A 16,726-nucleotide genomic window follows, 5' to 3' on the forward strand; every position below is an offset into this window, starting at 1 on the left:
ATTCTCAGTGTTTCGTCGACTAGCCCACGACACCTCAAGAGGGCTCGACGGTGATTCTGGCGTCCCAGCATCACCCCCCTCTGTCCCCCACTCAACTCAGCCCAGCTTACTTACCTGTACATCAGCATTTCTTTCTTTCTATTGTGCTTGAGATCCCAAGCCAGAATCTTTCCGTCTCAACCACAGCCAGTTGCTGCTCCTCTCTGCTGCTTCAGATAAGTTCTTCACTGTGCGACGCAACTCTTGGCCACTGAATCCGACGTCTCTGAGAAACCGGGTTGTAGAGTGTGCCACAAATCCTCGACAACCCACTTCCACTGGGTAAACCCGAACTCTCCATCCTCGCTGTTCCACTTCAGTGGCTAGTTGAGCATACCGCAGTTTCTTCCTCTCATACGCCTCATCTACAGCATCCTCCCATGATACTGTTAACTCTACCAGGTGAACAAGGCGTGCTGATCCAGACCACAAGACAATATCTGGTCGAAGGTTAGAGGTGGCAATCTCAGGTGGAAAAATAAGCCGTTGACCAACATCTGCCAGCATTTTCCAGTCTCTAGCAGCTTCCAGTTGTCCTGGGCGAGGATTGGTTTTAATACCTTTTCTTGGTGGTTGCTCTCCTGGGCGGAGGAATGTTGTCTTTTGTGTGTAATGTTTTGATGGAACAGGTGACAACTTATTGGTCATGTTACGCTTGTCTTCCAATGCTAAGGCCAAACATCGCAGCACCTGGTTGTCACGGGTGACCTCGAACCAGTTATTATGTGTAGTAAGAAATTGGATTCCTTTTCATGGAGAATTTCAGTGGCTAGAGTTCACGGCTCCTCGATTGATTCAGATTCAGTTGTATTAAGTCTGCCCACTAATAATGTAGAGCAAAATAGGTATTGTGGTGTTTGCAGAGCCGACCCGAGCTGAACCCAAGACAGAAGTGGAGTCCTGCTGGGAACGAGCTGAAACATTGGACATGGACTAGATGATTTAAAAATGAAATGTATTAATGAGATGATATGTGCTGTAACCATTTGTAATGTTTGAATAATCTTTAGTCTGTAACAAATACTGTAAAGTGCTCTCTCTGTAAGACCGTATAACAGAATCTGGTACAACTTGATACACTGGCCCGCCTTGAGCAGTCTCTTATCAAGATAGGCACAGCTCCAGAATTGAGGGCTGTAATTTTTAATGGTTTTTCAGCTTAAATACTTAAGAATGCTGTGCTAATAGATGTATGTTAAAATGTTTGTTTTAAATGGTATAGATTGTTGTGGTAACATATAATCATAGGTAGTGATAATTATTGTTAGTATGAAATACTATGAACAATTTTTATGTATAAGATCATATGATTCACTTTGCTTAATATGATAGCATACCTGAAGCTGTTTTCTATCAAGATGAGCATAGTTAAAAACTGAGTCCTAATTCAATGAAAAGAATTACTGTGTGCTTACATTCAAGAATTATAACTTCTGAATATAAAGGGAAAAGGAGTTAGAAGTATTCTTAAGGGAAAGAGAAAAACAGAAAAGGATTAAAACACCTCGCTCTGAGTAGGTTTCTGCTTGTAATTCAGTTTTAAAATAAGTAGGTGAGTAAGAACAACCTAGAGTAAAAGCAGACTATAACTTAAGAAAAATAAGCATTGTCAGAAGATACACCACAAATAGAGAGCAGAAAAATTGAATAAAATCCTATTGTAATATTGCGGATATACTGCTGCTAGCAGAAAGTAATAAGGTTAGCAGCCATACGCTATAAGAAGTAATGTACTAGTTTGACTCTGAAGTTAAAGGATGCAGCATAAAGAAAAGTTGTGGTGAACATACAAAATAAAAAGATTGAAAAAATATTGAGGAATAACTTTATAAGCAAAAGATAGGCTTTGGAAAAGTAAACTCTGTGTAACCTGCTTTATCGAACTTTCTACAAGCCTGCCCTTGGAGGGATCAGTGCTTGAGGCCAAGAGGTCTTCATTGGCAAGAGAAGCGGGGATTCTCTTATCAGGAATTTACGGTGTCAAGGCTAGAAGTATTTTTCAATTTAGAAGAAGGAAGGACAGAATAGAAATGGTCTAATTCCAAAATATATTAAGATAGTTAGTTGCCGGGCGGAACAAGCACGTACGATACAGGTGTAAGGAAAGTTCTAGGGAACATTAATCACTATTAAACTTGGCAAGAAAAGAGGTGTCTCCGGCAAGCTGGTTTTAGCCAGTATGTGTATAGCTGAAAAATACAGGGTCATCTGGATGTCAATTAAGTTCAAGCTACCAGGGGCCCATAGGAGAAAAACATTACAGCTTTACAGCTCAGTAAAATAGTTAGGTTTTCCATAAGGAGAAAACTCTACATTAAAAAGATATAAGATGGAAGTTCCCTATAATACCTGCTAAACACACACCTGTAAGGAAAGAAGGAAATTAATTTGAGAGTGAGGTGACATGAGGAAATATATTTTTGAAAGCCAAGTTCATGTAATCAATTATAATCATTATATCTATAACTGCTATATTATGATATAACTATTGGTGTTGCATATATTCAAAAAACACCACTTTTCTTATATTGGTGTTGCATATATTTAAAACACCAGTCCTTTTTATAATGCACCCATATTAAGTAGTGAATCAAGGTAGCAGGGATTTTGTGAACTCTGCTTCACCTAACTTTTCAGATGAAGGAGGGGGGCCAAGAATGAGTGGATGAGAACATGGGCTAGTGTTGATTTGTTGACATATGACTCTAATTGAGTCTGAAGAGTTGGTTAACTTCTTTAGAGATTACTGTTTGCCAAGAGATAAGGAGTGTCCATATAGATTGATGACTGGATCTAATTGGGGCTTCCCATTGCTTTCAATGGGACGAAAATTGTATAAAAACCCTGGGCTGATCACACTAGGGCACCACAATCAAGCTTGGCAGAGCTATGTGGTCCATCCTTTGCAGATCTCTACAGAACAGTCCTTCTCTTTTGTTCACGCTACTCTTCCTTATAATAGGAGGTAAGCATATTAATGGTATTATTGTATCTCGCATTTATTGGTTACATTGCTATGAGGTTTTGAAACAATGTTTTAGTATTAAGAGTGTTATATTGAATGTGCTAAAACATAGCAGTGGGTGCTTGTAGGCTTTGTGCTTAACCAGCCTGAGGGCTGCACTGAATACATATAATTGTATTATGTTATTGAAGTATTAAATGCTGAAGCTTGTAATAAACTTAGGATTGCTAATTATTGTTACATGTTTTCGGGTTTTGGTAGTATGCGCAAACTACTAAACCAATATTAAAGGCATTTTAATAAAACGAAGGAGCGCTGATGTGGCTCTGATTTGTAAAACTTTGAATAAATGAGTCTGAGTGATTTTCTTGATTAAATAAAAAGGTTTTAAGGACACACCGCTCGTCCAGTGCTCGAACATAAACCACTAGGAGTTTTAAACATCTCTGTCCTCCTTAACGTCTCCCCTGAGTTAAGAGTGTGTGCAGAGCGAATAATATAATAAAAGAGAACGTGAAAAGTGAAAACGTGACATGGTCATGGCGCCAAGTAAACCGTCCTTGGCTAAGAGCCACCTTACATCCTGTCAAAATGTGCCTTAATGTTGCAGGTGATGAACACAAAGGACATGAGGGATCCTCTCCTACCCAGAGGTTTAGGTTCTGTGGTGATGGGAGAACATCATATGTTGACGTGATGAGGAAACTGATCCTGCTCTGTTCCATTGACCATAGGTCTTGCCAGCCAATCTTGCGTTGTTCCACACTCTCCCATCTCATCCATTCTCCCTGCTTGGCCTGGGAAATGGCCTTTATACACCTCATCCTCTCCTCCTGCTTTTGCACCTCGTTGACTACCAGCTTCCTCCTTTGAGCTGGGGCTGCCTTGTGCCATGTAGGAGGAGCTGAACTGAAACCAAGACCCCCTCTTCCATGCTGAACGTGCCCCATGATATCACCAATTCGAAGGGCAGCTTCTGCATCTTCCACAGCTTTCTTTGCTGCCCACTTTCTTCCAGTTTTCAACACAGGTGCTGCCTCCTCCCTTACGCATTTATCGCGTGACTCTACTAATATCATTTCCAGTCTGACCTTGGCGCACTTAAACTCCTCGGTTAGAGCAGAGACTGGTAGCTGCAGTATTCCTTTACCATAAAGTCCCACTCTGCTGAGGCAACGTGGAACTCCCAACCATTTCCTGATGTATGAACTGATTAAAGCTTCCAGCTTCTCTACTGTTGTCAAAGAAACCTCGTACACAGTCAGTGGCCACAGCAACCTCGGCAGTAGACCAAACTGAAAGCACCAGAGTTTTAGTTTACCTGCTAGAGCGCAGCTGTCTATGCTCTTCAACCCTTCCACTGCTTGTTGTCTAACTTCTCCCACACGAACTGTGTCCTTTAGATCCCCGTCGTACCATCTCCCAAGACTCTTCACTGGCTTCTCAGACACTGTTGGTATTGCCTCACCATTAATGAAGAATGTTTTATCTACTACTTTGCCTTTAATTATAGAGATGCTCCTTGATTTAGTGGGCTTGAATTGCATTCGTGCCCATTCAATGTTATTGGTTAATTTGCCCAATAATCGATTAGTGCAGGCTACTGTTGTAGTCATGGTTGTCATGTCATCCATGTATGCTGGAATTGGTGGTAGTCGCATTCCAGAAGCCAAGCGCTCTCCTCCTACTACCCATTTTGATGCCCTAATGATTACTTCCATTGCCATGGTAAAAGCCAGTGGAGAAAATGGTGCATCCTGCCATTATTCCAACCTCTAGGCATTGCCATGTAGGGCTGAATTCTGAAGTTGAAAAACTGAATTGCAAATCTCCAAAATAGGCGTTCACTAAATTTGTTATTGTCATCGGTACACTGAAAAAATCAAATGCTGCCCAAAGTAGTTCATGTGGCACTGAACCATATGCATTAGCCAAATCCAGGAATGTCACATGGAGCTCCTTCCTCTCCTTTTTAGCTGATTGAATTTGTTGCCAGATCACATTGATGTGTTCTAAGCAACCTGGGAAAGCTGGAATGCCCGCTTTTTGTATTGAAGTGTCAATGAAGCAGTTCTTTAATAGGTAAGCTGACAATCTCTGAGCAATAATGCTGAAGAAAATCTTGCCTTCTACGTTTAATAGGGAAATGGGACGAAACTGACTGATGCTTGTAGAATCTTTTTCTTTAGGTATAAAGACTCCACCTGCTCGGCGCCATGCTCTTGGTACAACCTGTTTTTCCCATGCCACTTTCATCAATTTCCACAGAATTCGTAGAACTCCTGAAGCACTCTTGTACACTCTGTACGGAACTCCATTAGGCCCTGGAGATGATGAAGCCCTTGCTTTTTTCACAGCTTGCTCTATTTCTTTCCACTTAGGTGCACAGTCCTCCATTTGGTATTCGGTGGATTGATAGGTGGGATGTCTGACGGAATTGACATAGGCTCCTGCCTTTTTGAATCTGTATGTGTTTCCTCCAAATATCTCTCCAGCTCAACCTTAGATGCTTTTAGTGTGCCATTCTTCTCACTGGTGAATAACTTCTTTACAAATTTGAATGGGTCTTTATAAAAGTTAGCTCTCGCACGCTCCTTCTTTTTTTAGCGTTTCCGTAGGCGCTCAGCTCTGCGCAATGTTGCAAGCTTATCTTTTATGACCCTTTGTAAGAGATTGAGTCCCTCCTTCTGACTTTGTTCTGCTCTTCTCCAATGGTTCCTCAGCTGTCTCCTTTCTCTAACTAAGCGTTCAATCTCCTGCTGCCGTCTAGACTTTCCAGGAATAGTTTGTACTTTTTCCTTCCTTTTTTCAACTCCAAACCTCTCACTTCCATATGCGTAGATGATGTCCTCAAATTTATCCAGCTTCGTTTCAACTGTTCCACTTAATCTTTCCAATGCAACGCAGAGATCTGTGTTTACTGTGTCCCATGCAGTTTTCTCACAAGCTCTTGGCCATTTAACTCCAGGCTTGTGCCCGTTGAGGTTCTTTTCTCTCTTATGCTGGTGTGAGCCGTTATAATGAAGCTAGCAGTAATTACAGTATTTTGTTAGTGTGCGTATATTATTTTGTACCTTAACAGCTCCCGTAGCTAGAGAGAGGAGAGAGAATGCTGGGAGAAAAAGGAGGAGTTGGGGGTTGTGCGAGAGACGTGGTAGAGAGCAGATCAATCCCGACTGCATCCCGTTACTTTAATTATTTTCTAACTGTAGTCGTATCACAGTTTCTATATTGTCTGCTGGCCAATTACGTTGTGTGTTTCCACTATTGCTGAGCCTGTATATCGGAGTCGCTGTTTAATAAAACCCTGTCAGAGACTGTAAGCAAGATCAAACGCCTGGCCTGTTTCATTTGTCCACGCTACGGATCCCCGGGAACCGAAGGTAACCCACGGCCTTACATATTTCTTGGTGCGCTTGTATTTTTTTTTCCTATTGAGACTGGCATTTTTGTTTTCGGACATTTATATTAATTGCCTGTCAATACTGTGGATTATTGTTTTAACTTCGGCAATATATATTTTTTTTGGTTTGCTGCCAGCAACAATACTGGAAGACGATCGTACATAAAGGCTTTATAGTGCAACACGCAATTGTGTGTGAGTTATTATCAGCATTGATTAAATTGTGGATTACAGGAGCGAACATTTTTTTTTTTTTTTGTTTTGTACAGAATACAGACGCGAGGAGAGACCTCCACAGTATTACAGTGACCACCACGACAGATTCAGTCTGAATCCCAGTTCACGTGACCGGTATGAGCGGCCAGAGCAGAGACATGAAGAGAGGTCCCAGCGGTACTACAGTCGCTCACCGAGTCCAGTGCTTCAACAACAACCAAGGCAAGTACATTTTTCTGAATCGCAGAGTTCGGGAAACTGGCATTAGCTGGAGATGGGGGCCAGTTTCCAGCTACCCTGACTGAGGCCCAACCTCAACCCTCTGATCAACCTCAGCTGTCACCACTAGCAAACGTGAGTAAATCTTGCACTCCATATGTAAGAGGCATTATTGAAGATCAGGAAGTGAGTATTTTTCTGGACACAGGAGCTGGTTTATCACTTATTAGTGAAAACTTAAGACAGTGCATAACAGCTCTTAAACACCGCCCATTACAGAAAAGTTACCAGTTAGCTCAAACCCTTTCAGGAGAACCACTAGATATTCTGGGACTACTAACTGTAACTTTAAGACTTGGTACAAAAGCACTCAACACCAATGTTTATGTAGTACGCAACTGTAAGCAAGATGTATTGCTGGGATGGGACTTTCTAAAGGCTCATAATGCTACAATTGACACTGCTCAAGGTGTATGCACAATCTGGAATGAAACACTTCCACTGTTGAATTCCTCAGAGTCATCACCCTTCTGTTGCAATGTAACCACTCTATCTCCTGTTACCATACCGCCACTAACAGAAGTCATTGTTGCAGCGTCTGTTAGGTCTTCTATTAAAGGAGGGACAACATTGCATGGATTCCATGGTGTCCTGGAACCTCATCTACAGCTGGAGGATGACCTTGTAGTGGCCCGTAGCCTCTCATCAGTGGAAAATGGTCTTACAGTAGTTCACCTGCTCAACCCGACCCACCATGATGTGCAATTACCACGGGACAATCAGGTAGGCCAGTTCTATGCTGTACGTAACTTGCCTTCAGATCTCTACCAACCTATAGACTGTACGCTGGCAAATGTAACTACAAGCACAAATACATCTACTGTCAGCTTACCCAATGTGCACATTGACAAAGACAGCCTCACTACAGCTCAGCAGTTGCTAGTTAATCAACTCCTAGCAGACAACCATGACATATTCAGTTCCAGTCCTACTGACTACAGTAGAACAGAGCTAATTAGACATCAGATACGTACTAAAACTGAATGTCCTGTCAGACAGCGTGCATATCGCACCTCGCCACCAGTACGTGAAGAAATTAACAACCAGGTCCAAAAGTTATTGGATGCCGATTTGATTGAGCCTAGTCACAGTCCATGGGCCTCTCCAGTGCTATTAGTCAAGAAAAAGGACGGGTCATACAGATTTTGTATTGACTATAGAAAACTGAATTCCGTTACCATCAGGGATGCCCACCCCTTACCACGGATTGACGATAGCCTGGATGCTTTATCTGGTGCCACTCTGTTTAGCACACTCGACATGTCTAGTGGATATTGGCAGATTCAAATGGATGAAAATGACAAAGAAAAGACTGCCTTTACCACCGGCGATGGGTTATACCATTTTAAGGTCATGCCCATGGGTTTAACGAATGCACCACCGACATTCCAGCGGTTAGTAGAGTTAGTGTTACGTGGCCTTCATTGGTCCAAAACATTAGTCTACCTGGATGACATTATTGTCTTTAGTAAGACATTTGAAAACCATCTCAAAAGCCTTCAAGAAGTGTTTTGCAGACTCTTTCAGGCTGGTTTGAAGCTCCATCCTAAGAAATGTCAGCTGTTTCAAACATCTGTGCTGTTTTTGGGACATGTTGTTTCACAGGAGGGTGTTCATCCAGACCCTGCAGTTACAGCCAAAGTACTTCAATGGCCTCGACCAACTACTGCCACAGAGGTAAGAGCTTTTATTGGCCTGTGTTCGTACTACCGACGTTTTATTCACGGCTTTGCTCAAAAAGCTGTTCCGCTTCATGAATTGACTCAGAAGCACATTCCATTTATATGGAATGAGCAATGTGAAGAAGCCTTCAACGTCTTTCGACAGGCACTGTCAGAACCACCAATACTTACCTACCCAGACTTCAAGAAACCGTTTATACTATACACAGATGCATCACACGATGCTGTTGGCTCAGTGCTAGCTCAAGAACAGCAAGGTGTCGAAAAAGTTGTCGCCTATGCAAGTCACGTGTTAACAAACGCAGAACGCAAGTGGTCCACCTTTGACAGAGAATGGTGGGCTATAGTGTGGTCAGTACGACGCTTTTGCCATTATTTATCTGGACTTCCTTTCACCATTGTGACTGACCATCGTCCATTAGTTGGTTTACGGAAGCTACCAATTGAGCATGACCCGACGGGAAGACGAGCACGATGGGTTCTGGAGTTAGACGTATATAATTGGGTCATCAAGCACCGAACGGGAAAAAGTCATACGAACGCAGATTCTCTCTCTCGTCGTCCAAGAGATGTCAAGGAAGCACCTACAAAGATGGACATGATGGCACATGCAGTTACAACTCCGCTGACTCCAGAAGCAACTTCAACAGATACTGCGGAAGTGCTGCTTGTGCAAAACTTACTTGACCTGTCTCAGACACTGGCTGTTGATCTGCTGGGCCATCAAAAGAAGGATGTAATACTCTCCCAGGTTCGAGAATGGTTAACCCAAGGAAGAAGACCGTCTCTCTGGACTATCCGAAAACATGCACCACAACTCAAAGTGTTATGGAGACAGTTTCCTAAGCTTTGTTTACAATCCGAGGTATTGTGCAGACGATATCGCAACAGACCCGGCCAAGGTTTTATCTACCAGATCCTTGTTCCTGAACTGTTAATACCTCAGGTTCTGCAATACCTACATGGACACCAAACAGTTGGCCATTTAGGTTACAAAAAGACACTAGCTCGAGCACAGGACCATTTTTACTGGTCATTTATGGCAAGGGATATTGAACATTATTGCCAGCAATGTCTAGCATGCCAATCCAGAGCCATGCCAGTACCAAACAATCGAGCTCCGCTTCAAACTGTTCAAGCCTGCCGACCTTTTCAAAAGGTTGCTGCTGACATCACTGAACTGCCAATAACTCAGACTGGTTACCGGTACATCCTAGTCATTCAAGACTACTTTACCAAATATGTGAATCTGTATCCAATGACAGATCAGCGTGCCGTCACTGTGGCAAAGTGCATCTTTGAGCAATATGTGCGAGACCATGGAGTTCCACAATACCTTCATACTGATCAGGGACGACAGTTTGAAGCCGACCTGATTAAAGAACTGTGTTCCCTCCTGGGCATCAATAAGAAGAGAACTTCGCCTTATCACCCTCAAGGCGATGGATTGGCGATGTTATAATGAAGCTAGCAGTAATTACAGTATTTTGTTAGTGTGCGTATATAATTTTGTACCTTAACAGCTCCCGTAGCTAGAGAGAGGAGAGAGAATGCTGGGAGAAAAAGGAGGAGTTGGGGGTTGTGCGAGAGACGTGGTAGAGAGCAGATCAATCCCGACTGCATCCCGTTACTTTAATTATTTTCTAACTGTAGTCGTATCACAGTTTCTATATTGTCTGCTGGCCAATTACGTTGTATGTTTCCACTATTGCTGAGCCTGTATATCGGAGTCGCTGTTTAATAAAACCCTGTCAGAGACTGTAAGCAAGATCAAGCGCCTGGCCTGTTTCATTTGTCCACGCTACGGATCCCCGGGAACCGAAGGTAACCCACGGCCTTACACTGGTTTGTCTGACCGGGTTCACAAGGATCATTAGGTTCATCACTAACTGTGTCCATGCAAGTCCTCCTCACATCTATGACAGGGGTGCTGATATCCTGCGAACTGTGGTTTGCTTCCTGTCGCTGGATTTCATCGACTGACTTGACTGACTTCATAAGAAATACTGATCAATGCGAGGCCCTTGTCCCTTCTCCCTCAAGCATTTCATTCTCCCATCTGAAATCACCCAGCCTTTCTGGTTTCATTCTATCTATCTATCTATCTATCTTTTGATTTATAAATGTCTATATTATTTATTTTATTCATCTCTATATAACCTTTGATTTATAATTATAAATATATATATATATATATATATATATATTCTCTCTCTCCATCTATATTTTGATTTCTAAAAATAAATATTATTTTTTAACTCTCTCCTTCTCTCTATCCATCCATCTATTAGCCATACCATTACAAAAAAGTCTTCTTATCTCCTCCGTTTCACACGATTAATGTTGTCATTGAAGCTAAATCAATCAGAATGACAGGACTAGAGGGAGACACAAAAGAGATATGCACCAGGAGACGGTTTTTCAAAACTTGTAATCTGGATCATTTTGATCCATTTGTTCAGAAAATGTCACTGCTGGATTATCCATATTACGAATAATTGCGATTAAAAAGTCCAGCATTTTAAAAAGTAATCTCGATCACAAAATATAGGATTACAAATCCAGAACATTTGTATGCGATTACAAGTTTTGAAAAAGCAGCTCCCGGGGAGCCTCCAACTCACAACTGCAGCATCCTGCCGTCTAAGTACCACACAAAAAACAAGTGCACCACGTGGAGCGCCGGGAGGAGACATCAAGCAGCTGGCAAGTGTGGGGCATTGTGGCTTAGTTGGTTAAAGCACCTGTCTTGTAAACAGGAGAACCTGGGTTCGAATCCCAGCAGTGTCACTTTTATTTCTTCTCCCAATGGTAAATGCATACCGTCGTCTTCTTCGGAAAAAAAACACAATTAATTAATCCAAAAAAATACACATAAACATTCACGACTCTGGCGGGACTCGAACCCGCAACCTTTAAATCGCACCACACAACCAGCCTAGAAGGCCAACACGCTATCCATTCCGCCACAGAGCCCTTCACAATTATGTCCGGCACGGCAAAGTTGAGGTAGACGGAGTCAAGGCCACGGAGGAAAACGTGCCAAAAAACGACGGGGATGGGATTCAAACCTGTGCGTGCAGAGCACAGTGCAAGACATCGCCTTTACTACTCAGCCACCTCGTCCTCCATGCAGCAATCACATTATAAAAAAACACATTTCAGGATGGAAAGCAGCGCACACAGCTTGCTCTGGAAATCAAAGGGGCCAGTTGCACAAAGCAAGGGGTCAATGACAACAGGGGATGTAGCTCAGTGGTAGAGCGCATGCTTCGCATGTGTGTGGCCCCGGGTTCAATCCCCGGCATCTCCAGATGGTATTTCTTTACCCCGACCTTCCATGAAATCTCAATTTGTTGTTTATTGATTTCCATTACACGAGAGTAGTTGATAAAACTTCATGCTGATTTGAACTCGGCTCTCGCCAAGATAAGCACCAACTAAGACGTAGCTTTACAGTAAACTAATGTGATCCATATGTGTCTCCATCCATTTACGTTTCCTTCCATATGATGATGTAGATATCCTTCTGTCTGGTGTTAATGGCTGAAGTGTAATGCTGGCTCCAGGGATCAGCTTATTTTGCCTCCCTGGCGCATCAGCACACACAACGGCTGCGATGCTGGCTCCGGGGATCAACCGCAGTGCGGCCTCCCCAGCGCATCAGCATAACAACCGTCTGGATTGAGCTAAGTAGGGTACATCTCTGGGGTTTTCAAGTGGGCACCTTCCATCCTCAGTGTGTCATCGACTAGCCCACGACACCTCAAGAGGGCTCGACGGTGATTCTGGCGTCCCAGCATCACCCCCCTCCGTCCCCCACTCAACTCAGCCCAGCTTACTTACCTGTACATCAGCGTTTCGTTCTTTCTATTGTGCTTGAGATCCCCAGCCAGAATCTTTCTGTCTCAACCACAGCCAGTTGCTGCTCCTCTCTGCTGCTTCAGATAAGTTCTTCACTGTGCGACGCAACTCTTGGCCACTGAATCCGACGTCTCTGAGAAACCGGGTTGTAGAGTGTGCCACATATCCTCGACAACCCACTTCCACTGGGTAAACCCGAACTCTCCACCCTCGCTGTTCCACTTCAGTGGCTAGTTGAGCATACCGCAGTTTCTTCCTCTCATACGCCTCATCTACAGCATCCTCCCATGATACTGTTAACTCTACCAGGTGAACAAGGCGTGCTGATCCAGACCACAAGACAATATCTGGTCGAAGGTTAGAGGTGGCAATCTCAGGTGGAAAAATAAGCCGTTGACCAACATCTGCCAGCATTTTCCAGTCTCTAGCAGCTTCCAGTTGTCCTGGGCGAGGATTGGTTTTAATACCTTTTCTTGGTGGTTGCTCTCCTGGGCGGAGGAATGTTGTCTTTTGTGTGTAATGTTTTGATGGAACAGGTGACAATTTATTGGTCATGTTACGCTTGTCTTCCAGTGCTAAGGCCAAACATCGCAGCACCTGGTCATGGCGCCAAGTAAACCGTCCTTGGCTAAGAGCCACCTTACATCCTGTCAAAATGTGCCTTAATGTTGCAGGTGATGAACACAAAGGACATGAGGGATCCTCTCCTACCCAGAGGTTTGGGTTCTGTGGTGATGGGAGAACATCATATGTTGACCTGATGAGGAAACTGATCCTGCTCTGTTCCATTGACCATAGGTCTTGCCAGCCAATCTTGCGTTGTTCCACACTGTCCCATCTCATCCATTCTCCCTGCTTGGCCTGGGAAATGGCCTTTATACACCTCATCCTCTCCTCCTGCTTTTGCACCTCGTTGACTACCAGCTTCCTCCTTTGAGCTGGGGCTGCCTTGTGCCATGTAGGAGGAGCTGAACTGAAACCAAGACCCCCTCTTCCATGCTGAACTTGCCCCATGATATCACCAATTCCAAGGGCAGCTTCTGCATCTTCCACAGCTTTCTTTGCTGCCCACTTTCTTCCAGTTTTCAACACAGGTGCTGCCTCCCTTATGCATTTATCGCGTGACTCTACTAATATCATTTCCAGTCTGACCTTGGCGCACTTAAACTCCTCGGTTAGAGCAGAGACTGGTAGCTGCAGTATTCCTTTACCATAAAGTCCCACTCTGCTGAGGCAACGTGGAACTCCCAACCATTTCCTGATGTATGAACTGATTAAAGCTTCCAGCTTCTCTACTGTTGTCAAAGAAACCTCGTACACAGTCAGTGGCCACAGCAACCTCGGCAGTAGACCAAACTGAAAGCACCAGAGTTTTAGTTTACCTGCTAGAGCGCAGCTGTCTATGCTCTTCAACCCTTCCACTGCTTGTTGTCTAACTTCTCCCACACGAACTGTGTCCTTTAGATCCCCGTCGTACCATCTCCCAAGACTCTTCACTGGCTTCTCAGACACTGTTGGTATTGCCTCACCATTAATGAAGAATGTTTTATCTACTACTTTGCCTTTAATTATAGAGATGCTCCTTGATTTAGTGGGCTTGAATTGCATTCGTGCCCATTCAATGTTATTGGTTAATTTGCCCAATAATCGATTAGTGCAGGCTACTGTTGTAGTCATGGTTGTCATGTCATCCATGTATGCTGGAATTGGTGGTAGTCGCATTCCAGAAGCCAAGCGCTCTCCTCCTACTACCCATTTTGATGCCCTAATGATTACTTCCATTGCCATGGTAAAAGCCAGTGGAGAAAATGGTGCATCCTGCCATTAATCCAACCTCTAGGCATTGCCATGTAGTGCTGAATTCTGAAGTTGAAAAACTGAATTGCAAATTTCCAAAATAGGCGTTCACTAAATTTGTTATTGTCATCGGTACACTGAAAAAATCAAATGCTGCCCAAAGTAGTTCATGTGGCACTGAACCATATGCATTAGCCAAATCCAGGAATGTCACATGGAGCTCCTTCCTCTCCTTTTTAGCTGATTGAATTTGTTGCCAGATCACATTGATGTGTTCTAAGCAACCTGGGAAAGCTGGAATGCCCGCTTTTTGTATTGAAGTGTCAATGAAGCAGTTCTTTAATAGGTAAGCTGACAAACTCTGAGCAATAATGCTGAAGAAAATCTTGCCTTCTACGTTTAATAGGGAAATGGGACGAAACTGACTGATGCTTGTAGAATCTTTTTCTTTAGGTATAAAGACTCCACCTGCTCGGCGCCATGCTCTTGGTACAACCTGTTTTTCCCATGCCACTTTCATCAATTTCCACAGAATTCGTAGAACTCCTGAAGCACTCTTGTACACTCTGTACAGAACTCCATTAGGCCCTGGAGATGATAAAGCCCTTGCTTTTTTCACAGCTTGCTCTATTTCTTTCCATTTAGGTGCACAGTCCTCCATTTGGTATTCTGGTGGATTGATAGGTGGGATGTCTGACGGAATTGACATAGGCTCCTGCCTTTTTTAATCTGTATGTGTTTCCTCCAAATATCTCTCCAGCTCAACCTTAGATGCTTTTAGTGTGCCATTCTTCTCACTGGTGAATAACTTCTTTACAAATTTGAATGGGTCTTTATAAAAGTTAGCTCTCGCACGCTCCTTCTTTTTGTAGCGTTTCCGTAGGCGCTCAGCTCTGCGCAATGTTGCAAGCTTATCTTTTATGACCCTTTGTAAGAGATTGAGTCCCTCCTTCTGACTTTGTTCTGCTCTTCTCCATTGGTTCCTCAGCTGTCTCCTTTCTCTAACTAAGCGTTCAATCTCCTGCTGCCGTCTAGACTTTCCAGGAATAGTTTGTACTTTTTCCTTCCTTTTTTCAACTCCAAACCTCTCACTTCCATATGCGTAGATGATGTCCTCAAATTTATCCAGCTTCGTTTCAACTGTTCCACTTAATCTTTCCAATGCAACGCAGAGATCTGTGTTTACTGTGTCCCATGCAGTTTTCTCACAAGCTCTTGGCCATTTAACTCCAGGCTTGTGCCCGTTGAGGTTCTTTTCTCTCTTATGCTGGTTTGTCTGACCGGGTTCACAAGGATCATTAGGTTCATCACTAACTGTGTCCATGCAAGTCCTCCTCACATCTATGACAGGGGTGCTGATATCCTGCGAACTGTGGTTTGCTTCCTGTCGCTGGATTTCATTCGACTGACTTGACTGACTTCATAAGAAGTACTGATCAATGCGAGGCCCTTGTCCCTTCTCCCTCAAGCATTTCATTCTCCCATCTGAAATCACCCAGCCTTTCTGGTTTCATTCTATCTATCTATCTATCTATCTTTTGATTTATAAATGTCTATATTATTTATTTTATTCATCTCTATATAACCTTTGATTTATAATTATATATATATATATATATATATATATATATATATATATATATATATATATATATATATATATATATTCTCTCTCTCCATCTATATTTTGATTTCTAAAAATAAATTTTATTTTTTAACTCTCTCCTTCTCTCTATCCATCCATCTATTAGCCATACCATTACAAAAAAGTCTTCTTATCTCCTCCGTTTCACACGATTAATGTTGTCATTGAAGCTAAATCAATCAGAAAGACAGGACCAGAGGGAGACACAAAAGAGATAAGCACCAGGAGCCGGTTTTTCAAAACTTGTAATTTGGATCATTTTCATCCATTAATTCAGAAAATGTCACTGCTGGATTATCCATATTACAAATAATTGCGATTAAAAAGTCCAGCATTTTAAAATGTAATCTCGATCACAAAATATAGGATTACAAATCCAGATCATTTGTATCCAGATTACAAGTTTTGAAAAAGCAGCTCCCGGGGAGCCTCCAACTCACAACTGCAGCATCCTGCCGTCTAAGTACCACACACAAAACAAGTGCACCACGTGAAGCGCCGGGAGGAGACATCAAGCAGCTGGCAAGTGTGGGCCATTGTGGCTTAGTTGGTTAAAGCACCTGTCTTGTAAACAGGAGAACCTGGGTTCGAATCCCAGCAGTGTCACTTTTATTTCTTCTCCCAATGGTAAATGCATACCGTCGTCTTATTCAGAAAAAAAAAAACACAACTAATTAATCAAAAAAAAAACACATAAACATTCACGACTCTGGCGTGACTCGAACCCGCAACTTTTAAATCGCACCACACAACCAGCCTAGAAGGCCAACACGCTATCCATTGCGCCATAGAGCCCTGCACAATTATGACCGGCACGGCAAAGTTGAGGTAGACGG

General features: G+C 43.0%; 3 non-coding genes across 3 annotated transcripts; all 3 read left to right on the plus strand.

Moving 5' to 3' along the window:
- The first annotated feature begins 11,300 nt into the window (after positions 1–11,300).
- trnat-ugu (transfer RNA threonine (anticodon UGU)) lies at positions 11,301–11,374 on the plus strand. The gene has a single exon. It is a non-coding gene; the product is annotated as a tRNA-Thr (tRNA).
- Positions 11,375–11,825: 451 nt separating this feature from the next.
- trnaa-cgc (transfer RNA alanine (anticodon CGC)) lies at positions 11,826–11,897 on the plus strand. Its single transcript has one exon. It is a non-coding gene; the product is annotated as a tRNA-Ala (tRNA).
- Positions 11,898–16,421: 4,524 nt separating this feature from the next.
- Positions 16,422–16,496, plus strand: trnat-ugu (transfer RNA threonine (anticodon UGU)). Its single transcript has one exon. It is a non-coding gene; the product is annotated as a tRNA-Thr (tRNA).
- The last annotated feature ends 230 nt before the right edge of the window (positions 16,497–16,726 follow it).

The sequence above is a fragment of the Acipenser ruthenus genome, chromosome 24, assembly GCF_902713425.1.
Source record: "Acipenser ruthenus chromosome 24, fAciRut3.2 maternal haplotype, whole genome shotgun sequence".
Taxonomy (NCBI): domain Eukaryota; kingdom Metazoa; phylum Chordata; class Actinopteri; order Acipenseriformes; family Acipenseridae; genus Acipenser; species Acipenser ruthenus.